Source organism: Martes martes, assembly GCF_963455335.1.
Source record: "Martes martes genome assembly, chromosome: 2".
In the NCBI taxonomy this organism is placed as follows: domain Eukaryota; kingdom Metazoa; phylum Chordata; class Mammalia; order Carnivora; family Mustelidae; genus Martes; species Martes martes.
Genome location: NC_137889.1, coordinates 142,230,887 through 142,256,260, shown reverse-complemented (window position 1 = coordinate 142,256,260; position 25,374 = coordinate 142,230,887). Strand labels below are relative to the sequence as shown.

General features: G+C 50.0%; 1 protein-coding gene across 1 annotated transcript in view; it reads right to left on the bottom strand.

Annotated features, from left to right (window-relative positions):
- Window positions 1–25,374, bottom strand: part of AFAP1 (actin filament associated protein 1) — a 134,437-nt gene that overhangs the window by 98,972 nt on the left and 10,091 nt on the right. The window contains exon 2 of the mRNA XM_080797616.1: window positions 6,539–6,587. The gene's annotated coding sequence lies outside the window, so the exon portion shown is untranslated. The remainder of the gene's footprint in view (window positions 1–6,538; window positions 6,588–25,374) is intronic.

Below are 25,374 nucleotides of genomic sequence, written 5' to 3'. Positions count from 1 at the left end.
GCTGCCGGGAGGGCTGTAAAGAACATGCCACACGCAGAGCACATCCCATGCTACCCGTGCAAACTGTCTCCATCCCAGGTTACTCGGCGAACTGTCTTTCCAGTATATCTCTACGCCGGTTCTGGCCCCTCTTTTCCCAGAGCCTTGAACTGTATGCTAAAATAGCGAACTCAGGAGACCCACGTGCTGCCGGCCAGGTGCCTATGCCAGAAAGCCCGGGCACCTGGACCGTGTAGTGACAGCACTCTCTCTCGACCAGCAGGAACACTCTCATGTTGCATGCGGCTGGAGGCCTACAGTACGAGGAACAGCATGACAGAAGAGGAAGAACACTGTGGTGGGAGCTGAAACACAATCGCCAGATGAGTTCCTAAGTCACACGTGGGATGCAGCCCCGCATCTACCGGTGCCTAGCAGGGAGATGCACAGCATGCCTGTCACCCCTTCAACTCCCTGCTCCGCTGTCACTCCACGACAAGTCCCTGACATCCCTCTAACCCCAAATTTCAGGAATCACATGTTTTCTCATGGCTTTCCAGCCATGATTAAAATACTCAGAGCATCCTGACGAAGAGATGGGTCTTGCCATCACTTTGACCTCTGGTTTTGCAGAAGTACGTGCTTTCGGTGCCACTCGGTAACCAGACCGCAGCACTAGCAAGATGAACGCCCCCCCCCCCCATGGGACAGCTGGCAGCGACCCCTCTCTTCCAGCCACAGGAAAGCCAAGGCAGGGGCTGATCCCTCTGCAGAATGCCCAGAGGAGGGGAGACAGGTAGGGAAGTCAGGTAGGCAGGACAGGGGCACAGCCTGTGAGGAGAAAGGCAGGGAGCACTCCCACCCTGGAAACACCTTTGGATTGTATAAAGGGAAGAAGGAGGGGCTGGGCCAGTTCTATGGCTGCATTGCTAAATACTGATGCAAAATCCGAATTCAGACAAGATGAAAGTGTCTCTCTTTAATAAGCATGTGCTCTGGTGCTCCATGTCACTCATTAAGAAAGTCATTTAGAAAGAATTCCCATTTAGGCGGTCATTTAGAAGGTCCAGGTTCTGTTCTAAGCACCATATCCTCATGTAAACAAAGTGCCAGGGGCTATGCCATGGGGCACACCCCTGTTCAATCAGGAACATATTCAATTACCTATTGAAGAAGACCTTAATTAGCTCATGTAAACCCTAGATACGGGTTTTTGAAAGCTCTGAAGCACAAAGAGAAGACAGCCTTTGGATAGCTCTCTCCCCTTCAGATTTTTGGATGGTGCAAACAACCCTTCATGATTTCAAAACAATCAGTGATCCATCTTCGAGGACTGCAGGAGAGCAATCCTTCTGGACCGGGCGAGAAAAAGAGCCCAGCTGGCAAGGGGACAGATCATAATCAGTTCTCCGAGGGCTCAGCCAGTCCCAGGTCCCGAAGTAACATGCGGAAGCAAAGAGCTGTCAGTGACCAAACATCTAAATTCTTAGCCCACCTCGCCATCTGCTGCTCCTGTCATTTGCATTTAAAATGAGTAAGACCGCCCTTAGAGGGGAGAATTGGTGGCAGCATCTGCTGTTCTAGAACAATGGGTAGTCACTGGCCTCATAATGGTCCAAGCTGCAGAGCGGGTGAGACTCGGAAGCACTTAAATGCTAGGCTGACAATAAAGCAAGAACTGCAATTCTCTCTTTGATTTTTCCCCCTTTTCCTAAAGTCACCGTTCCCCAAACCCCTCCGATCGTCTTGTATTATAAAACTTATGAGAAAATGTAAGGTCCTGTGAAATTTAAAAGTATTGTAAAAAATCACCCCTTGCTCTCGGTACAAGACGTGTCAACGTGATTTGAAGCTGCTGGGTTTTTTGTCTGCACCAGTGGCACAGGGGTACATTTTCTCCCTGGTTCCTGCATTTTTGGAGTGGAGGAAGATGGTGTGAGCAGGAGAGAGGGCGGGGAGGTGAGCAGCAGTGAGGCTCTGGGAAGGACACAGGTAGGCTCTGGTCTCATTCTACCTGGTGATGCTGGGCAGCTCGTTTTCTCATGCCTTGGGCTGTATATTCTCTCTGCACCACGACAGAAGCCCGTGGCCCACGGGCGCGCGCACGCACACAAACACACACGTGCACACATACACACGCGCACACACGCACACAGGGCAGCGTCGCTTACCTGTGTGGAATGCAGAGACCACCTGCTAATTTCCCAAGGAAGCGATCCCCACGTTTCCACTCAAGACTCGCACCTTCTTCCGGGTTAAGTATTTGGGCTGACGAGACATCCCCCAGGGACGCGTGTGGCCTCATTGCCTACAGTCCCCTACTCCCTGCTCGCACAGCGTCTCCCATAAGCATTTTTCAGGACCTGGCAGAAGAGGGAAGAGCAGCCGTCTCATCCCTCCCGTTCATTCAACAAACACAATTCGCTGTGCTTGGGTTGGGGGTGGGGAGCAGCGGCTCCAGACACCAACCTGGGCCTTCGGGGAGCCCACGTGTGTGCCGGCATGAATAGACAAACCGGAACACACACCAGAGAGGGACAGATGCCAGACAGAACCATGCCACAGAGAAGAGGAGAAAGGACGTCTCCACCTGACCTGCAGTGATGCTGACATGACAGGTCAACAGGGAATAGGACAGACGGTGACAAGAGCCCCTGTAAAGTGACACCTTCCTCTCTCCGTTCTTCTCTCCTCATAATGGAAAAAAAGGGCAAGGCGGGGGGCGGATAAAGCTGTTTTAAGATGGTTTCAGATTTCAGACGTCTGGCCATCAAACCCCCTGTATTTCAAGGGAAAGCTGATCAACCATATGGCCAACGGCTGACTGTCTGTTTTGAAGAGCGACTCTTAAAGATGGGCAAATGTGTTTGTTTATGTGAACGCTCGGGCCCGCGCTCGTGCAAACTGTGCTCACAGAACTGTCCGTGTTTTGCCAGATCTGCCAGCTTGCCACAAACAGCCTTCCACGCCTTTTCTAACTGTTTATAAATAGCACAAACACCCAGATATGCAAATAGAGGCAAGCTGTCCTTTCCGCTGATGCCGCTGCTGTGACAATGGGCCAAATCTGCACAGGACAGACCACGTGGGGTTCTCTGGATGCATTCTGCTCCCGCACCCACGTGCCCCTCACCATCGTCCCGCGGCTTCCCTGATTGCTGCCTTTCCTGGAAGGCCCCTGGCCCTGCGGTGGGAAGGTGCTATGGCTCCCAACATGTGTGGGAGGAGCAAGGAGCTGCTCGGGACTGCAGGCTCATCAGACAGTCCCATTCACAGCCAGAGTCTCTTGGTGCCCAAATTATGCTTTTCCATCACACTGTTTACAGGGAGCTAAATTCAGGTTCTTTCTACAACGGCCCGAGGACAACCTGTTAGCATTCTCTTTCTTCTAAAATGTTGAAATGATAGCATTTATTATGTCCTCGGGAAGTGCCAGGCCCTGAGTTTAATCTCTCAGAACTCTTGAGACAACCGTATAAAATGGATACAACACCACTTCCCAACCGTGGCACGGGAAGGCTGAATAACCAGTCCCCGGTCACAGGTTATTTCACATTTTTTTCAAATTCTCAGAAGTAAATATTGCTTTCATTACAAATGTGATTAATGTGTAAACATAATTAAGAGGCGCTAAATAATAAAATATTAAAAATTGAAATTCAGATGGATGAGGGGCTCCTGGGTGACTCAGGGGGTTAAGCATCTGCCTTCGGCTCAGGTAATGATCCCGGGGTCCTGGGATCGAGCCCCACATTGGGCTCCCTGCTCTGCGGGGAGCCTGCTTCTCCCTCTGCCCTTCCCCCCCAATGCTCGCTCTCTCTCTCTCTCTCTTAAATAAACAAAATCTTAAAAAAAAAAAAATAAAATTCAGATTTATGCAAAATGGGGACATTCTCCCTCCACTCTAACGTCCCACTCCAGCCCCTCCTGGGGCCCTCCAGAGCATTGCCATGGATGGCTCGCACAGGTGACGTACTAGATGTCACCGCTGCATTGCTCCAGGGACCTGAGGGGGTGTAGCAACTGTACCCCCCCAAGACACACCTTCCCTAGCACCTCCTCTAAACAGTCAAGGTGAGGAGTCAGCCTGTTGCACAAACACAGCTCCTGGCCACCAGCTCCCCTCCCTCACCCGGTCGCTGCAGCTCCAAGTGCTCAGTCATCTTTTCTGCCAGCAGCCGGAAAGTACTGGCAGTCGTCGTTGTTGTGGACACAAACATGCCCCACAATCAAGTCCACTTTGGGCAGGGACTCAGCACTGGGGACAGAATTCTTCTGTGCCTTTGTGTCCCTGCTACTGTCCCATGTCACTTTTGCAATCACACGGGGTTAGTGAGCTCATTAAGGTTTTCACATTCTGAATCTTTCTATATTTCATGAGAAATACACGGACACATCCTGGTGGAGATATTTGTACCATCATAGCGAGTGATAAACAGATAAAGGCCCCTCATTGCCCCTCTCCCCCATGGAAACAGCTGCCTCTGTCCCCATCCTCCGAGGGAGGCCATGGTGTCCTTCAGTGGCACGTATCAATTCCAGGGCACACATTGGGGCTTTCTTTTAAGGAGGACCTCATCAATGGGCAACAGAAGTCATGCTTCCCACCATAAGGAAAGCCCACTTCTCCAACACACACCATGTCAGAGGCCTGGAGTGGGTACGGCAGAGGGAGAATACAAGGCTTCTCCCTGGGAGGTCACTATCCTAACCCAGAAGCATCACAAAATATCTGGGCAAAGGATGGGAAATGCTCAATCAAAAAGACATGATGGGCAGGCAAGTAAGAAAAGAAAATCATTCAAACCTCACTGATAACTAAAAATGCAAATCAAGGGGCTCCTGGGTGGCCTTGTTTGTTAAGTATCTGCCTTCGGCTCAGGTCATGATCCCAGGGTCCTAGGATGGAGCCCCACCAAGCAGGGAGCCTGCTTCTCCCTCTGCCCCATCCCCCGCCACCCCTTTCGTGCTCTCACTCTGCCCGTGCCCTCTCTCTCTGTGTCAAATAAATAAATATTTTTTTAAAAATGCAAATTAAAATTATATCATCTATAATTTATCCAGTTGACAAATTGCTTTGCCTGGTAATACTCAGTATTGGTGAGGACTCAGTGAGGCGGCTGTTCTCGAACGCGGCCAATGACGGAGCCGGCAGAAAGAACTTCTCTGCAGAAGAGTTGAAGGTGTCTGCCCAGATCACCCACACCACCACACCCTCTCCAACCCACCCCAAGGACAACCTGCGCTGAGACGCACACCTAAGTTCTGCAAACAAGGGTTTTCGTTACCTACAATAGCTCTATAAACTGTAAAGCCCAAACAGCCAACGTTACGTAAAACTTTAAGGTATAATTTAAGTATAAACCATGTTTTGAAAGAATATTTCATGATGTAACAAAACACTACTTTATGTTTGTGGAATAAAAAAAGATCTCAGCAGATGTCACACCTGTTTTACTAAAGAAAAAAAAAAAACAAACAAAAAAAACAAAGTTTGATGCTGAGAAAAAGAAAAGGACTAGCCCTTGGTCAAGGGTCTCCAAGATCTCCTGCCACCTCCCCCCAGCCCAGAGGCTGGATGACTGGCCAGGAGAGCTAGGCGCACAGGCACCCTGAGAGCTAGATTCATCCCTGGGAGAAGGCACAGAGCCCGGTCAGCAACAGGGAAACGCATAAGGTGCGGAGGCCCCCAGGTGGGCGGCTCCGGGGTCCTCTCCCTCAGAGTTTCACAGGAAACTACACATGAATTGCTGTCACCAGGAAACTCATTAGAGATCCAGCATCAGGGGTTTTACTGGGGGCTGCACACACGGGCCCCCCTGGCCTGGCGCGTACAAGGTTCCAGACTCCCAGGAAGAGAGCGGGTCTGCAGGCACAAACTGTGCTCTCTGCATGAAGAGCTCAGGCTCCGGGAGCCGCTTTTACCTGTCAGGGTGGTGGGAACCGTCCCGACATGGAAGTTCCAGACACCAGCCAAGCGCCCAGCTTGCAAGCAGGCCTCTTGGAGGACAGCATTCTCGGGCCTGCTGTGGTAGCGCTTTTCTGCCCAAGGCTGACTCGGTCCTAGTTCTGATGTCTGCTGCTGAGACTTATTTTCTTCTCTTTCTTATTTCCAAACACTCTCCAATGAACATGTGTTTCCTTTTCCAGTGGGGAGATGTGTTACACACTTTTACAAAGCTCTGTTTTGCCTATGTGAATTTTCAGATCACACGCAGGGGAATTCTGATATTCATAAAAGCCGCAAGAAGACAAATGCCAGTGAGAGAGCAGAGCAGGGCTGGCAAGGACTCGGGAGAGCCACTGTGGGATGGGCTGTCCTGGTGACGAGCAGGGACAAAGGTTCTTACCTGTGTCCTCAAGATTTCCAGCTTTACCCCCAACCAAACAAGCCGGACAGTCATACTTCATCTCTGACATGGTTATGAGCAGACACTATCTTGGTTTTAATGCATAACCTCTATTATAAGCATTCCCAGCAGATCACGCAATGGCTCTTGCCAAGATGGGTTAATTTCATTTAAAGCCACTGAACTGGAAGACCATGAAATCTTCTTACCTGTGCCTCCTTCTGACGACCCTCACCAAAGAAAGAATTTCAGAAGAATCTGAAAGGTGAAAAAAAAAATTGTATGAACTGGAGATACATAACCCAGAACTCAATTCCAGACTCTACAACATCATTTCCTCATGCGCAACAGGGGAGGGAAACACTCTGCCTCCCCATTGTAAGGGTCAGGTGAGAAAACAAATATACGAGAATGTTAATGATAAGATGCTAATATCAGAAACCCCTCATGTCATCATTCCACAAATGCCTACTATGTGCCAGCTATTAGATCAGGCCTGGGCAATAGAGTGTAAATAAAACAGACACAGCCCCATAGAGCTCAGAGGGCAGGTGGCTCCCTCAAAGATGAGATCGTAAGGTATGGGGGTGACAGGAGGCAGCCTTTCAGCAGGGGCTCAGAGAAGGCCTCTGGGACCAAGGTTTGGCTTGCCACCCCAGAACTACCACACGAGAGCTCTGTGACCTTGGGCAAGCTTGTTCAGTTTCCCTGAGCCTCAGTTTCCTTATCTGTAAGGCAAAGATCCAAATAACATAGAGACTTGAAACAGCATTCGAGAATTTCCATGATGCACATGCGTCTTGTTCTCCGGCTTTGAGAATTGCTTCGCTGTCCTTTGGTGGGGGAGGCAGAACCCAGACCGAACTCCCGAGAGCCGTAAGCAGAGTGTTTGCTCCTCGGTAGGGTTAAACGAACAGGAGATCATTCCACAAAATTACCGTTACGCTTCTCAAAAAGGAAGTGTGACTTTCACAGAAAAATCTGTTCCATTTGGGAGAAAGGTCCATGAAAGCCACAAAAGCATAATACGGTCATACAACAACAATTAAATTCATCTGTCACAGAGCGAAACCCCAAAGCCCTCGGGGACACAGCTGCTTTCTGAGCTGAAATTAAACTCCAGCTGAGAAACAGGTCAACTCTCTAAAATATTCTTTTGCAAACATCTTAAGTAAAAATTCCTTTAGCTTGCTTGTCATTTTCCAGATGCAATACCTCTGCTGGCCTTACTTGAATTTCAGCAACCTTAACCACGGCCTGGACACCAAGCCAGCCATTGTGGCGACAACACGGAGGGACGAGCTCACACTGAGGAAGGGACAGCTGCCCAGTCACAGTCTGAAAGCAGCATACTGATTGCTATCATCTATTTCAGCTTTGGCTCTAACTAGCTTGAATTATTAAAAAAAAAAAAAAAAAAAAAAAAGGAACCCAGCACACTAGCATATCCCATTTCTAGAAGGAAGTGATCAGATCTGAACATTACATGGAGCGCGGAGGCGGGGGGGGGGGGGGGGGGGGCAGGAGGGGGCGGTCCCTGTAGGGCAAGAGCTCATTCACAGGGGTTAAAATAACACGCATACAACAGAGAGGTGGAGGAGGCCCCCAGGCACAGGGCCAACCCGGGGGCTTCAGGAACGCATCTGGAGGAAAGAACCGAGGGCGGGATATCGAAAGGATCCAAACTGGACAGAAATGCCCAAGAACTGCTCTGGAGCCCCGGTGGAGCAGCAAGGAAGACACGTGGCCACCTTAACTCAGTCCATGACCTTGGTAAAGCCTCTTTCTCTATTTACTTTTTATTTTTAAAATCGAGGTGTGATTGACACACTGCATCATGTGAGTTTTGGGTGTATAACATAATTTGTATAACATATCTGTGTATCTCACCAACGACCACCACCATGATGAATCTAGGCAACGTCCCTCACCACACACAGTCACAAGATCGCCTGTCCTTGTGAGGAGCTCTTTTAAGATCTACTCTTAGCGGCTCTCAAATATGCAAAATAGTTACTAACTCAGTCACCATACCGTACCTGAGAGCCCTTGGTTAAGTCCCTGATCTTCTGTGAGCCCCACTAAAGTCACCAGGGAAAACAAGAGATGTGAAACCCACCCGGCTTCCACACAGAATCACCAAGGGGATAAAAAGAGATGTTAAACTTCTTTGTGAACCATGAGGCAAAACACAAACGTAAGAAGTCATTACCGCCATTCATAACCACCACATAAAACAGAGTTCCTCCCACCTCGTCCCAACCAAGAGCACCGTGAGTGCGGGCGATCTCACTGGGCAACCTTGGGGGGCCCTGGGCAGCCCTGGACTTGAGTTGTACCCCTCCTCCAAGGGGTCAGGAAGCGCTCTCAGAGAGAGAACCAAACCAATGTATGAGACCACACTTTCTCGGACAGGCCTGAGCTCATCCCAACTCAGCACAGCGAAGCCGTCAGGTATTGCTGCCTGCTAACTCAGAAGCGGGTGCCTGTACATTTCCACAGCAGAGGCCAAAGGGTGTTCAACGTCCCATGATGATAGCAAATATCCTGGGCCTAAACCATAGGAATCACACGAAGCTAGAATCCCCGAAAAAGGTACTCACAGAAGAGAGTCAGTGAATTCCGCTTCCAATACATCATGTGTAGCACTCGGTCCTCTGCCTCCTCTTGGCTGACTCCACTGATGCTCGGACCTTACCTAGGTGTTTACTACCATCACAGAACACAAAGACGCCTGCGTGCCCCTCACAGCGGAGCACGGAACAGACCACCAACATTTCTCCCGGGGCGTTCCCCAAAATCCGGCCACTAAGTCCCAGTAAACGTAGGTCAACAACTCCCCGGTTGCCATGTTCTTTCTCTACTCCCCAGGAAGATGGGTTGAGATGATGGTTCTTGAAGTCAGAACTACAAAAGGCCATAAGCGTCATCTAACCCAATCCTCCTGCCCCAGAACAGCACCCCAACACCCAGACAGTGGCCAGGGCAGAAGAGCCAAAGCCAAAACCCGCTGGCCCTAACTCGGGCCCAGAGCTCCTGTAGCAATGTTGCTCTGATTTTCATTTTCCTCATGAAGGAAGATAAAGCAAGGCCTGGGCAAAGCCATTCCATCCACATAAGGCCACTCAAGAGTCTACTTCGCACGTATGTAGGCACTTCCCACCAACTGTACAAGCATGGATATACAGAGTCACTCCAGCTGTGTTTCAACTCACTGTCTGTGTTCATAAAGCACAAATGGGTCGGTGGTCCCAGGTGTGTAAGGGGTACCCCTCCATCATCATACTCACCCATTTATCCTGCAGCCATATGTCTGTCCACTGCCTAGACCTCACCTCCATGACAGCAGGGATCAGCTATAATCACCTCTATCCCCAACACTCAGCCTATAAGACACCCAGTCAGTGATGAATGAACTAAGATAACTATTCAAACATTTTAATTATTTTTAAAGATTTTATTTATTTGTTTGACAGCGAGAGATAGTGAGAGAGGGAACATAGGTAGGGGGAGTCGGAGAGGGAGAAGCAGGCTTTCCACTGACCAGGGGCTCAAACCCTGGAACCATGACCTGAGCTGAAGGCAGAGGCTTAACCGACTGAGCGACCCAGGTGCCCCTACTCAAACATTTTATATCCACGTTAACAATGTGGATACAGATTTCATACCACACAACTTATACCTTAACTTGTGGACTTATCCTGTGTTCTCCTAGATTTCATTTGCTAAGTATTCAGTGAGCACCTAATACGTGCTGGACATTGCTGAGTGCAGATGGCCTCGCTGTGCCTGGAACCAGAGTCCCTGTTCAGATAGACCTTGGAGTCGGACAGGAAACAGAGGAAGAGACAAGGCTTGGTGGCAGAGCTGAGGAGAATGAGCCCTGGCCACTGAAGGATGACTCACTGGGTCCGGCTGGTGGGCAGATAATGCACACTTCCTACAGCGTGCGATTGCATCCCCTCGGCAGCTAACAAAGCCGCAGTGCGATGACCCCCTGCATGCCAGACGTCACCGCAGAGCCGGGTTCAGGAGAAGAAACCAAAGAAACAAATAAACCTCCAGGACTGTGCATGAATACAGATTGAAACCAGCTTTTTTCGCGGCAACGTTCCAATCAGGAAATCCCCCGGCTACACTTGCTTGAAATTCAAGGTACTCTCGAGGCTGATATTCAAGTGATGAATTAACCCTACCAGTTAAGACCAAAGACATCTTTGATTCAAGGGCTACAGATGAATTATCTTGGGCAAATTTATTAGCTCTGAGTATTTCCATTAAGAAAATTATGAAAATTACAGAGCACTTATCATGTGCTAGGAACAGGCAGCAAGCTACACGCTTTAAAGATACATTAGTATTTAAACCTCAGAACAATCCTGGAAGATGACAATGGCTCCTCTCATTCCACTTCATAGGTGAAGAAAGCGAGATTCGCACAAGTTCTAAAACTTGCCCCAGATTACACAGCGGGCAAAACCCAGGCAGCCTACCTCCGCAGCCCTGCCCGAAGAGGCAGTATTTACAAGCTGTCCAGTAGAAAGCCCATATGATTGGCTACAAGAAATACCAACAGACCGTTTCACACCCAAGATTGTCTTGGGCCAATCAGACCAGATTGGCTTTAGTTCTGCAAAACTAACTGCCAAATGATTCCGTAAAGAGAAAGCAGACTGGGTAGACACTGGAATAAACTGGCAAGTGGGTAGACATTTGCAGGGTATGGCATTACTGGAACGATATTCTTCACTCACTCTGCAGTACCCAAAGCCGGTGTAAGCTGGTGAAAGCAGGAGGGTCTCGTGCTGCCTGGAGCTCCCACTCACCTTGGACTCAGGTTTGTAACCTTCACCGTCCATCAGAATCCCCTGGGCAGCTTCTTACACCTACAGGTTCCCAGGCTCCGTTCCTGGAGATCCTGTCTGAATATTGTGGAGGGAGCATGCCTGCTCTTCCCAGAGCCCCCGCGCAGCCCCAGACGTTCTCCCAGACGTTCTCCAGGGTCGGGAACTGCCGCTTGCACCCTTCAGCTCTGTTGGCCAAACGCTCGCTGGGACTCTAAGCACTAGGGATCCAGGCTGAGTAAGAGGAATCACCAACTACCCGCCCACCCCTAAAAAGTATTTACAGTCTACTCTGCTTTTAGCATAAAGAAACTAAGGTCGGAGATTTATTCCAGTTCAAATCAAAGAAACCCCCAGTGAAAAAACATTCTCATACAGGTTTACGTAAAAACGACTTCCTTCATCCTCCCCGTCAGCAGCTGGAGGCTTAACTAACTGAGCCTCGAGAAGCCTGCAGGGATGAGAAATTCAGGTCGTGGCTGTTTGCCACATTCCACGCACACCCGTCCCCAGGAGGTGGTCTCGGCTACATGGTAGATGTACCGTTTTACCAAGCAGGGAAACGGAAAAGCAGGGTGCAGCCCCAAGTCAAGGGGCTGGGGACTCTGGCCCAGGCCCCAGAGCAACGTCCTGTCAGGCATGGCCTGCCTCCTCCCCAGTCCTGGTCTGGCTACCAGCGGATGACAGGGAAAGCAAGCATGCAGGTGTCACTGTAGGCTCCAGGCTCTAACGGGGATAAATGGGATTTCTGCCAACAACCAGGTAAGAAACCCAAGTCCCTTTCCCCATTACTTAGAATCTGAAGTGGGAGCAGAGAGCACAGCAATCATCTAATCAGGTGGATCGGGCGCAGAACACACGGGACAGGTTAGGGGACGGGATCAGGAGTGCTGCGGCCAGAGGCTCCCTTGTCCACCCACTCACACGTCCCCCAGATGGCTGTCCTGTCCTGGCAGCTGTCGTGGGCTGCTCTGAGGCCCTGAAGGTCACAAATGCACAGGGCTAGTGTGGTCCATCGGTCTGGAACAGATCTTGGACTTGTCCTTCTGCTCACTTCTGTGGGCAGATGGGTTCGGATGGGCATTGGCAAGTTTTGACGGAGAGACTCCCCTCGGTTCCTCCCCCAAGAGTGCAGACTGGCTGTCAGCAGTGAGGACAGCTTTCTTCTCCACCTCTCACTGCACATTCCCATCCCTAAAGCACTCGGGCCATGCCAGCAAATGTAGGCAGGAAGGAGCCTCCTCTCTCTAGGCCAACGTGGGGGAGTGGGGGAAAGGTCCCCTGGGACAGCTCTAACTCAGCAATAAAATAGAACACCACCCCCATGACACAGGATGTACGGCACAGGGGCTCACTTGTGTCACCAGCCAGAACCACAGACATGCTTCAGAGTTTCATACAATTATTCCCAAAGAGCTGTTCACACGGCATCACTCCCCATGTCTGTGATGTTTACGGGCAGCCAAGCCTCGCCACCATGCACCGTGTCCACACCTCTCAGCACCTTGGTGTGATACGGTATGTTTCATTATACCCATTGTCTAGCTGGTGACAGCAAAACTCATAGCAACTCAGTGACTGTCCCCAGGATGCCCAGCTAGTGTTAGACCCGGGGCACGAGGCCTGGAGTCCAGAACTGATATCGTTGCCACCATCCAGCACAGTCCCTCTGGGGATGCTTGCCAGCTCGCAGGAGCGCAGAAAGTGGGTCTGTCCTCCAAAGCCCTCGCAATGCGGGGACAAGGGGGGACCAGCTTCCGATGGAGAGAACACGCATACTTGCGAAGGTCACACGGGACCACGCAGTCCATCTGTGCTTTGGAAGGAGGCTTCTAACGGCCGTGTGGAGAGGGACATGCGTGAGGTGCTCCCTGACCAGACAGAGGGCATGAAAGGGGCTCTAGAGGTGCACAGTAGAGAGGCTTAGTCACCCGTAAAGCATCACGAACATGTGTAACTGCTCAACAGCACCAGGCCGAGACACTAAGCCGGGGCTGTAAGGGTGAGACAGGACTGAGCAGACAAGCCCTTGAGAGCAAGGTGCGTGAAGTCTGGTTAGACAACCAGAGGGAGGGGAATGAGGAGGGCGCTTCTAATCTGAAGGACTGATGAGTAAGGATGTCATTACCCAAGTAAAAACTGGGCAGGAGAAGCAGGCTTGGAAGAGAAATGCGTGTATGTTTTATTTGAGAAGCCCGGGCACCCCAAGGTGAGGATTGCTGAACCATCCTGGATTTCCAGAATCTAGCACAGACCACACATGTGGGGATGTCTGCAGAAGGGACAACAGGAGGAAGGAAAGGAAAAGAAGCCGGGCGGAAATGACCACCGGGTTGCTGATCTGGATCCTGGAGGTGGGAACAGAAACCAGGCGGTCATCCACAACAGTTCTCTGTTCATGGACTCAACGGGCCAACAGCTAGCTGAGAGCCCAAATGTGCCAGATGCTGGGTCAGACGCTGCAGGACCCCACTCAACACCCGGAAGCTCCAAGGGAACAGAGTAGGCATGTGGCGCAAATGAGTAGGCAATCCACGAATCAAGACAGACACGAGGACTGCGAGGGAACAGCGGAAACAGAGGCTGACGTGTGTTCGTGTTTCCCAGTTTTCACGGTACCCTGAGCATGGCTCACGCATCACCATAACGGCCTCCCACCCTCCAGAATCATTCGGAGGGCTTACCAGACAAAAAATCCCAATTCCAAAGGTGGGGGCATGACAACGTGCATTTCCAATGTTTCTGGGTGACAGTGGTGTGTGGCCAGAGGACCACGTTGGGGAACGAGGGAGGGGACAGAGGCAGGGCAAGCCCCAGTCAAGGTATTAACGATGCCTGGGGGCTGGTTCTGCTTCTGGACACTAACTCGGTACCTGACCTTGACCCAAGTCTCCAAGCTTTGGATTCCTGACGCCAGAATGAGGACAAGCACAGCCATGACCGTGCTCGGAAGGAAAGAACAAATGAAGGTGTGGTGAAGGAAACACCACTGTATTTTAAAAATTTACCTTTACGGTAATTTTTGAAGGACAAGTTTTAGGCGATTTATCTGTGTTTTTCTGCATCATTTGACTTCTTCACGACATGCATATAACAGGTTTTACAAGAACATAAATAATTTTTTCAGAAGCAAAAAAGGTTCCCATTTCAGTTCTCTAGGAGAGTTTTCCAGTGGGTGATGAAAACAAGCAAATGCTTCACAACAAGCTTCTTTTTCATAATTAAACTTTTTATTTCAAAATAACTGTAGCTTTACAGACAAATATGGAAGAATCTCATGTACCCTTTACCCAATCTCTCCCAGTGGTAATGTCCTTGGAGAAACACAGAGCAATGTCATACCAGGATCCTCACATGGACGCAGGCAAGATACAGAACATTCTGCCACCACCGGCACCCCCCCCTCCGCCACCGTGGCCCCCTTAGAGTCATGCCCACTACCTTCCCGCCTCCTATGCCCTGACCTTACTCTGTCCTCTATTTCTGTAATGCTGTCATCTCAAGAACATCCCATAAACATAATCCGACAGCACAGACTTGCTGGGGTTGCCTCTTTCTCTTTCAGTTTAATTCTCCGGAGCCTCACCTGGGTCATGGCATGTCTGTAATCTGCTCCTTCTCACCGCGGAGTCGTGTCCCACGCGGCAGCCGCTGCCACTCTTCAGGCAGACACCCCTCGGAGGACGTCTGGGTGTTCCCAGGTTCCGGCTCTCCGGCCAGAAAACTGCCGGGAACATTCACGTGCAGGGTCCTGCGTGGACACAGACCTTCATATCTCCGAGACACACGCCCAGGAGCACATGTGCTGAGTCACAGGGTGGTTGCATGTTCAATTATCTAAGAAACTGCCCCCCGGTTTTCCAGCGTGGTGGTCCCCTCCTCTGCTCCCAGCTGCCGCATACGAGGGGCCCAGCTTCTCCGCACCCTCACCAGCGCTTAGTGGTGTCTCTGTGTCTTACTTGGGCCACTCTCCTAGACCTGCAGGGACCTGTCATCGGGGTTAGAGTCACATTTCCCTAACGGCCAGTGAAGCTGAATGACGTTCGTGGGCTCCCCAGTCACCCGCTCGTCGTCTGCGATGAACCATCCCTCTGTGTCCTTGACCCGTTTCCTAACTGCATTGTTTGTGTAACTGCTTTTGAGAATTTTTTTACACATTCCAAACATAAGCCCTAAATCTCAAAGGTTTCAGGGTTTTCCTTCTCCAAGTTTTATAGCCTTACATCTTGCATTTAAGTCCACGATGCACTTTGAGTGGACTTAGGTCTGGGCTTCTCGGGTTGCCCACAGATGTCCGAGGGCTCCTGGCAACAAGATCTGCTTTGTGATAGGGAGAGAAGCAGGCCAGCACACACCCCCCTCATAGGCAAGTCTTGTTTTCTGAAACTGTAATTCTAGTTCTATGCTGGGCAATGTAAAATGTCCAGCTTGAAGGTTTGAAAAATCACAGCTCTGAGTATTCTTACTGTAAAACTCCTAATTCTGCCTTTGAGGTCAGATACTATGATCAGCATCACAAATAATACTAAACAACAAGCTAAAACATATAATAAGAAAAACAACTAGCATGTGTGTCTACTGATTAGGATCTTATTTACCAACTATTGGGGGGAAGAAAGGCTGTGACCACAGACAGCTGAGGCTGGACAGAAAACACGTGTGCTTCTGTCCACCGTCAGATGTTAGGGCGGAAAGTTAGACATTAAATATACAAATTCTTCACGTTCACTGAAGGCAGGATCGTGTTGTTCAAACTACCATCTAGGGTCGATGACAAAGATATGAAAAGGTGGCCACTTCATGGCCATTCCAGCCCAAGTTTGGCTTTCTGACCTCCAGGAGTTAAGAGCCCAAGGAATCGGGGCGTCTGTCTGACTCAGATCATCAGTGCTTGGTTCTGCTTCGCCACTTTCCAGCTGTGCGACTTTGGGAGGATCCCTCAACCGCGTGGAGCTAACCACCCTCATCATTCATGGGGGATAAACACCACCTCTCTCAGCCAGCGAAGCCAAAAGTGAATGCGTGCCCAGCTGTCTCCCGGGGCCCAGCACGCCATAACCCCCTCCATCAGAGGGGCTAGCCTCAGCATCCCACAGAAGTAAAAGCTTTCTTTTTCACTTCCCCATCCTCCGCCTGCATGCCATCAGCAGAGAACAGCCGAAGAAAGAACAAAAAATACTTGCTCAATTTTAAAAAAGAAATGTTTAAAACAAAACACAGCAGGGGGAGGCAAGGCGAGAGATTCCCGGGACTGCCCTCATTACCCCCCTCCCCAGGGTGACCATCAGACTCCACAGCTGGGGGGTAGGGGAGGAGTACCCCTGCTCAGAATGGCCTCTCCCCAGGTGTTCAGAAACAACCAACACCTTGAGATGGGCTGGCAGTGTGCTTGGGGTAGGACAGCTCCAACTTCCTTAAAGAAACCACAGCACAGAAAGTGACCCACATAGGAGGTACCGACCGCTATAAATACTTGGTGGCAAACACTGATGTCATGCTTTCTCTACAGGAGACACCCAAATAAAACTCGCCCAAACAGCAGAGAGGGCGTTCAGCAGGCGCCCAGAGCCATGGCCACACATCTGATGCTGCTCTGTCCCCGAAGCCCTTATGACCCCGTCGCGGTGACCTCTAGCACCTGGCCCCAGTGCTCTGTGCTCTTCCCACATTTTGTGAAACTTTCCTACCGTGCTGGTGTCATATGTGTGCCAACCATCACACTCCAGATCCCTGCTGCCCCGACCCCCAGCCCTGCATCCTAACTCAGGGCTGAGTGAAATGTCTGTTTGCAAGTGGGAATGAGCAGGAGAGTCTGACCTACTACAGCCAGCGGCAAACCCTCGCAGCCACTCGGAAGCAAACAGTCTAGTTCCGGATGACCCTCCTCCTACACAGAACCAGCCGGGCGTTAGCACTGACCTTGACTCCGGTGGTTTGAAACAAGGGCCACTCAGTGTCAGACAAGCCATCATAAAACCCAAGCCAGATCTCAGAAAAGCGTACAAGAGGTAGACAGTGTGTAGCAAAAAGGGCTGTCCCAAGGGCCACCCAGCCACCTCCTCTCTGTGACCCTTACCCCCCAGGAGACCCCTGGGCACCTGGCGGTCCCTTATCTACCCTGTCCCAAACACACTTTCAGGAAAAGTTCCTCAGACGGCACCCCACCCAGAATGTGATCAATCAATGATTACCGCAGTGAGTAAACGTCTATCACTTCAACTCAACAGAATCCTTTCGAATGTGTCATCCCTCTTGGAAACAATGCCAGGAGCTAGAGCGGGAGGTTGTCTCATTTGTAAAATGATAAATGCAAACAGCACCCACACTGACCCACAGAACTGTTGTGGAAAATCACGTGACCTGGCTTGAGAACCGAACCTAGCATAAAGGACCAGCCATGTTCAAATGCTCAGGAAAGGTCAGTTATCCTTAGCTACGATTACCCAGCACTCCACGGGCAAAGAGCCAGTTAGATCCACATGGATCATCACAGAAGGATGTCTCTCTATACCACTGGGGTGCAGGTGTGAGCAGTGTGTATCAAATACTATTTATTTAAAAAAATACCTCCAAAAGGTACATTTCTATTTGTGTGTACACTGGAAAAGATCCGGATGGAAACACACCAAATACTAATAGTCGCTGCTCCCAAAGACAGTGAGAAAAGAATCATTCGCCTTTTGCTTTTTGTCTCACTTAATGATCTGAATTATTTTCCATGGGCATCTCTTCCTTCTGTAGAGTTTTTCAGAGGAACTCACTGCCACTTTTCTGGAGAAGCCGGTCGCATCAGGAGGGCAAAGAGAAGACGAAGCGGATGGACCTGAGGGTCAAGTCCAGGCTTGCCGTGCACGTGTGCACCGCGGGCCCAACTCCTGCGCAAACAGACCACCGTCCTCTCTTGTGGCCTCACCAAAGATTTGGAGATTGACATTGTTCTAAGCAACCTCATGCTTTTTGCATGTGTCTTCCTCAGAACAGTGGGGAGGTTTGGGGCCACCCACCACCCTGAGGGACTTGGCACCAGCCTTCCAAACTCCTCCAGGGTACGCACCTGCCCAGTGCCACTAGCTGGCCCCTCTGCGTCTGAAATTGGATCGCAATGTCATTCCCGCCACACTCGGTACAGTGCAGACAACACAACAGTAATAACTATGCTGGAAGTTACCTTAGAACACATGCCATCGCCATTCTGCTTACAAAGACATGGATCGGGGAAGGGACAGGACACGCCTTTGGTAACTCACGAGTTAGCACTCAAAGTGGGGCAGAGCTGGGTCTCCTGACTCCCAGAAGAGTATGGGTGTGCAGTCCCACAACAACTATTCGTGTGTGTTGTTGTTGTTGTTGTTTTTTAATATTTATTTGAAAGAGAAAGAGAGACAGTGAGAGAGAGCACGAGAGGGGAGAAGGTCGGAGGGAGAAGCAGACTCCCCATGGAGCTGGGAGCCCGATGCAGGGCTCGATCCCGGGACTCTAGGATCATGACCTGAGCCGAAGGCAGTCACTTAACCAACTGAGTCACCCAGGCGCCCCAACTCTTTGTGTGTTTTGTGGGCCTTGAAGGTCCTCCCCGATACAGAGGGTAAGCACAATGTCTCTGGGACTGCCTGGCCCAGAGTCCTGAATGCCCATTGCTGGAAAAAACAGTGAAGTCCCATGACTTATTAAGACGATCCGTCCAAAAGAGAATGTAGCTGATGGGGAAGGGAGCGCACACAGATTATAATTAGCTCAGTGAGCAGAACAAACCAAAAAAATTCAAAACAATCCACCTGAGTAGAAAACTTAAGTCCAATGAGCAAATTCAAGAGAGATCTACAACACTGGAAACATGATCGCTAAAACACAGAGCTATCAGAAAACAGTGCGCACACTTTAAGTACAGATCTAAAATGTCCATACTTTGGGAACAGGAGGGCTATTTGGAATTTTTCAGAAAGTCCCTTTTAAACAGTATTATTTAATTCCTACCAAAAAAAAATAAATAAATGTCCATTTATACACACATACACATAGTAAGTTTGTATATGAATTATATTGTTCAGTTCATATATTGGGAAGCTGGACAATATCAGAATTGTTATGCACAATTATTTTGGACTGAATTCATAGCATGCTAGGCAATGGTCCATATCTGGGGGCAAAACCAAGGGGCTTTACAGGCAGATTTTAGGCTGTCACTAGACTAGATAAAAGAAAGAAGGAAAAAGAGAATTTAATCAAGGGAGCAAATTTAATTGCTCAACTGTACTTGCTTCCCAAAACAATCTTGTAAGTCACATGGAAAATATAATTTACTGAACACAGACAGCTGCTACAAGTTGAACCTGTTCCTAACAAGGTTCCCTTTCTCTTACCAAGAAGCTGGAATCCCTCAAATGAGTGGCCTAGACTTCACTCTTAGAATCAATCTGTATCAAAGGTTTGAGAAGTCAAGACAATTTATTTTTTTTTAAAGAATTTATTTGAGAGAGAGAGAGAGAGCAAGCAAGCAAGAGAGCATGAGGTGGGTGAAGGGCAGAAAGAGGGGGAGAAGCAGACTTCCTCCTGAGCCAGGAACTGGATGTGGGATCCCAGGACCCCAGGGATCATGACCTGAGCCGAAGGCAGATGCTTCACCAACTGACCCAGCCAGGCGCCCCAAGAAGTCAAGACAATTTAGATATGTTTTGAGATTTAAAATCAGAGGAACCTACTAATGTTATTTTACCATCTGCACTGTCTTTTGAGGTCTATCCTAGTCTCAATAAAAAAATTCTCTTACTCTGAAAATCCCCTTTGCGCGCGCACACACACACACGCATGGCCTATAATTCCAGGAGAAGGAGTAAAGAGTACATACTTATTAATTTGTCAATGGCAATGTATATTTTTATGCCAGCTTGCCTCCAAAGAAAACACAATTTGAAATTTAAACGGCTAAATTCAGGTCATGGCTTAGCCAGCTCTAGCAGACCAGGGAAATTCCCTAACTGCTCTTAGCTTCAGTCCCCTACTTTTTAAAATAGGCTTAATTTTTTTTTTTTTAATCTATCTATTAGATTGTCAAAGAACAACCTGAGGACTTACCATGTTGTCGAGGGGAAGGAAATGGGCACCTTAGACATTGACAGGGAGAGGATTAAACGGTCCAGCCCTGATGAACAGGAACCTAGCATTGCCCAATCAGAATTTTGGCAGCCCCGCTTCTAGAACCATCTCACTAACATACTTACGCACCACACAGGGATTATGTACAACGCAGCATGGCTTCTTGTTCCAAAAGACTAGGAACAATCTCAACATCGAATAATAGTGTTCACACTATACCGATATCTGTGTTTTTTAAAGCAGACAAAATTATCCATAAATTGACCATGCTCAGAAAACCCTCAAGGATGCAAACGCAGCTGGTCATGTGCTTATGGGAGACTCCCTTTCGCTCTCAAGCACCCTTTGAATGTTACTATACTGCTCAGGTCACATGGTCAAAATCCAAAACCGAAGCAAACATTTCTAACCTGACTATACAAGAAATAAGGTACCTAGGAAGAGCTAACCCACAGTTCACTGTGTTAATTCAATAATTCACAGTTGTAAGGACGCCGATGCAATTTTAATCGGAGTGTTGGGAGGGGGTCGTGGAGAGGGAGGACTTCACATCTCGAAGGATGGGCAAGGTTGGAAGAGGCAGGAGAGCGTGTGCCCTACGTGTAGCTCTTACACTGGGCTTCAGAGACGGGCTCACATGACCAGCTGGAGGGCAAGGTTGGCAACAGTGAGAGACAGAGGAGCCCAAACCTGTAGACGGTGCCTAGATCACAAAGGCCTTGAATGCCAAGCCAAGGAAACTGCCCTCTGTTAACAACAGAAAATCACAAAAGGGATTTGTATAGATGAGGAATGCTAAAAGCAAGACACCATGCATGATTTATTCCTGATGTGGGGTAGGATGCAGAGGGGTGAGGAAGCTGTCCTAACACAGACAGGACATCATTGGGAGGACCTGAGTGAGGGTACTAGGCCTGGGATCACCGTGCTGTCTCCACCTACAAAGTCCCATGCATTTATTTTATTAGCACAGCCAACTTCTATACAGATGACAGTAGTCTAAATCATGTCCATATTCATCATCTCAGGCCATAAACAACAGAAGTTGATTTCTCCCAGTTCAGGAGGCTGGAAGTCCAAGATCTCAGTGCCTGTCGATGCGGCTCCTGCGGAGAGCTCTACCCCTGGCTCGCAGACGGCCACCTTCTCACAGTGTGTCCACACCGTGCAGACCGCACACAAGCTCTCCGCTGAAGCTGGGAGGCCCATAACAGTGTCTTGTCAACCATGTTGAATCAGTAAATGAATGAATAGGAAAAACGGCAATCTGTATGTCAACAAGTCACTATTGTTTACATTTATAACATGTAAAGGCCAACTTAAAATTTCTGTGCTAATAAGAACGAGAAGCAGAGCTACATGAAAATCAGTTATAAAAATATTTCCTTTTGGGGGGTATGTTTGGCCTTCCCTGAACCACACTGGCGGGCACATGGACTTTTACTCCCTGCTTTGCCACCAAAAATGCTAGAACATTTCCCTGCATCCCAGTTAATCAGTGCTATCAGTGGACTGATCCACAGTTCAATAACCTGGTACCAATCAAGGTGACAAAACTCAACCTCACTGACCAGGCAGACAAGCCAAGACCAACCATGAAGGGCACAGGAGATGAGAAACACAGGGATGTGGACTAACCACAAAGTGATGACAAAGACCCAACCGCGGACAAGAGCAGATTTTTATAACGACGAATGAATCTTGTAACCACACCAAGGGGACATTACTGAAGCCTTTCTATTGTAAATCTTGGTGGTAATGGTCCCACAGTTTACAGTCAGTGATGTCAATGTCAATGTCAATGTAAAAAACTTCCTCCAGGGGTCATATGACAGCTACAAAATTTCTGACATATCTGGCATTTAATGCTGTTACCGGTAAGAGAAAGATGAGAAACTGAGATATACAAAAAGACAACAAACAGACACACAGCCCACAGGGAGACCCTTACCCAGAGCAACCTGGCCCCTTATCTGCAGCAATCCAATCAGGGAACTGGCCCCTTACCCACAGAGATCCATGCAGGGAACCTACCTGCTATAAGTCAGATCCGCAGGAAGACAGATTACTGTCTCAAAGGACAATCCAGGAACCCAACAATGACCTCTGTGACCATCGGCCAGGACTGGATTGATACCAGACACCTTCCCTGGTTTCTGTCCTGCCTCGGACTCAGGACCAACCCAAGAAAGCCAAACCCGCTCCCCTCACCAGCCACCTGGGATGGCCCCTTCCATCAGGCTTTCCTCCGAGAGCCCCCTTTCCTCCTCTGGGAAGCCTCCCCCGCACCACTCTGCCTGCCTCTGGGTCTCTGCCAAGTGCAGGTGGCTGACCCCCTGCTCCAGCCGGCGCTGGGTACACAGCTTTGCCTTTCACATATGTTTGCTCTTTATCTATTTCCACAAAGAAAAGTCTTAAACCAGGGGCTTTTCTCCAGGTGGTCACTCTGTAACTTGGAAGCGTGATGCGGCATGTCCCAAGTCTGGGGACCCTTTCCACAAAGCCCCATGTTTTGGGGTTCTTAGTCCCTCCCTCACCACCATGGAAGTGACCGGGTGTTGAGGAAAGTTCAAGGACTTTGGGGTTAAGCCCCAGAGTTCATCAGCATCTCACTTTTCCACTTAACAACCACACAACTTTGAGAAAGTCCCTTAACACCACTAAGCTTTTGTCTTCATCTTTTTTTAAAAAGATTTTATTTATTTATTTGTCAGAAAGATAGAGTACAGGCAGGCAGAGTGGCAGGCAGAGGCAGAGGGAGAAGCAGGCTCCCTGCAGAGCAAGAAGCCCGATGTGGGACTTGATCCCAGGACGCTGGGATCATGACCTGAGCCGAAGGCAGCCGCTTAACTGACTGAGCCACCCAGGCATCCCTCTGTCTTCATCTTTAATAAAAATAGTAATTACTCCTCAGCTTGTACATAAAGCGGTTCACACACACTCCCAGCTGTGGGCACCCCCATCCCCGCCCCCTGTCCCCCAGGGAGAATAGTAAGATGCTTCAGGATGAGGTTGATGGACCCTCACTCAGGCCTCTTTCCACCAATGATGTGCGATAGCACCCAGACTCTCGGAGCATCACCAAAACACAGCATTTGTGTCCACTCTGCAACTTAGGTACGGGTTGTTCTAACCCACACTCACTGATCCATAATTAGGAAATTATTTCTCCAAGCTCGGATGGAGACTCGGGTGTGCTCTATTCACTCCCTCTCAAATCCCCTTCAGAATCACAAACAAAACTTTAATTGCCCATGCCGTTCTGGGCACCTTTCCTGCGGAGCTTGAGCCCAGACACAGTGCCAGGCAGCCTGGGCTCCCTCACTCAGAACGGATGTGCTGCCCCACCAGCAGCTCGGGCAGGCTGCACCATCCAGCATGAGCTGTGTGTACCCAACCCAGGAGGTCCTCAGGTTTGCAGGTGGCTGCAAACCAGGGATGTACATTTCACCAACAGTGACAGATCCCACGGCTCTGTGCCGAAGCTCGCTGTGCAAGTCAGAGGCTCCCACGCCTGCCCCTGAGCTGTTGCAGCCGGTGTCCCCAGGCTGGGTGACATTCTCCACCAGGGTGCACCCGAGTCAAAGCTGTGACTACCCCCAGTAACTCCAGCCATGCCATTGCACTCAGCAACCCTCCGCTAGTTCGCACGCCTCGCGCACACAAAGCACTTCAGGTTCATTGCCTCACACACCTGATCCCATTACCAAGAAGGCTGTGTTTCCACATCATCTAAGAGGCCCACAGAAGTTACAGACGAGCCCAAGATTCCACACGGCTCATCAGCAAGTGGCAGGGCCAGATGCCAGCCCAAGCCTGGGGGCCGGTGTCTCGGCCATCACCCCTGGCTGCTCTCCCTAAGCTCCATGGGCAGCCGACAGACGGCCAGCATCTGGAGGCTTTGGAAATGCCCTCCACAGTGGTACAAGGAAAGGTTCAGTGTCAGGGAGGCCAGATGTGGATCGGTAGGACCCCTCTGTTCTCTGAGGTTATCGCACCCAGAGGGTGGGCTAAATGTCACAGGCGGTGGCCCTCATGCACAGTACAGCAGCTTCCTTTGTACTCCCCCAAATTCAGGGGCAGCTGGCATGTGGGGTCCAGGCATGATGACCTCCACCAGGCCTCACCTGACAGGTGTCCAGCCGGGTGGGCGGCCCAGGCTCTTCTCTCACGGCCCAGGCTGGCCCAATCTGCTAGACACTGAAGACTCACCACATTCATAACACACAGAAGCCTCCCTTGCTCTGGTCCATTCCTGCCCTGTCCATTCCTTTCCCACTAAAAATACTGTGAATTCGGGAAAAGCCATCCAAGTCGGACCAACTGCCTGGAATCTTCAGAGGGCCAAGAAAGCCTCTGGGAACCCCACTGCTCCTCCACAGTCTACCTCCAAACCACATCCTCTGGGGCACCATGCCCCCCACCCCTGCTAATGTCCCAGAGCACCTGGTTCCTGCCTCTGCCAGCATTTGTCACAAGCCCCAGGAGCCAATCGACACACGTCTGCCCCTCTCCCCGCGCAGCTGGACAGGCTGCCTGGGCCGGGACTCATGCTCCCAGACGAGGCAAGCTCACTGCCACATGGCTGACACAGGGAGTGCAGGGGGCATGGACACTGAGGACCCACCCATACCCCAAGGAGCACCCTGAAGGTCAAAGGCGGCAAGAGCCACAGGGCTGCCAAGCAGGAGTTGCTGGCACTGTGAAAAGCTCCATTATGACAGGTCCTGGGCACAGCAGTCAACTCTCAGCCAAGCCACCAAGGAGCCCAAGCAGATAAAAAGGCCTCATAGCATGGAGTCAGGAGTCAGGAGTCAGGAGCCCAGGCTTTGGAGTTCCGCTTACCATGGGATCTTAAGCAAGTTATTCAGCGTCTCCTCCTCTCTGGTGTTTAAACTGAGATGCAACTGACAAACGACAGCGGATGAGTCTGAAGGGTAGGACATCAGGGTTTGCTACGTGCGTATATCGGGACATGATCCCCACGCTAAGTCTAGTCGATATGGATCATTCCTAAAGCATTACCAGCTTTTCTTCTACGTCATGCAGACTGCTAACTCTAGTCCCTAGGACTCTCATCTCGTTTTGTTGCCTGCAAAATGGGGACA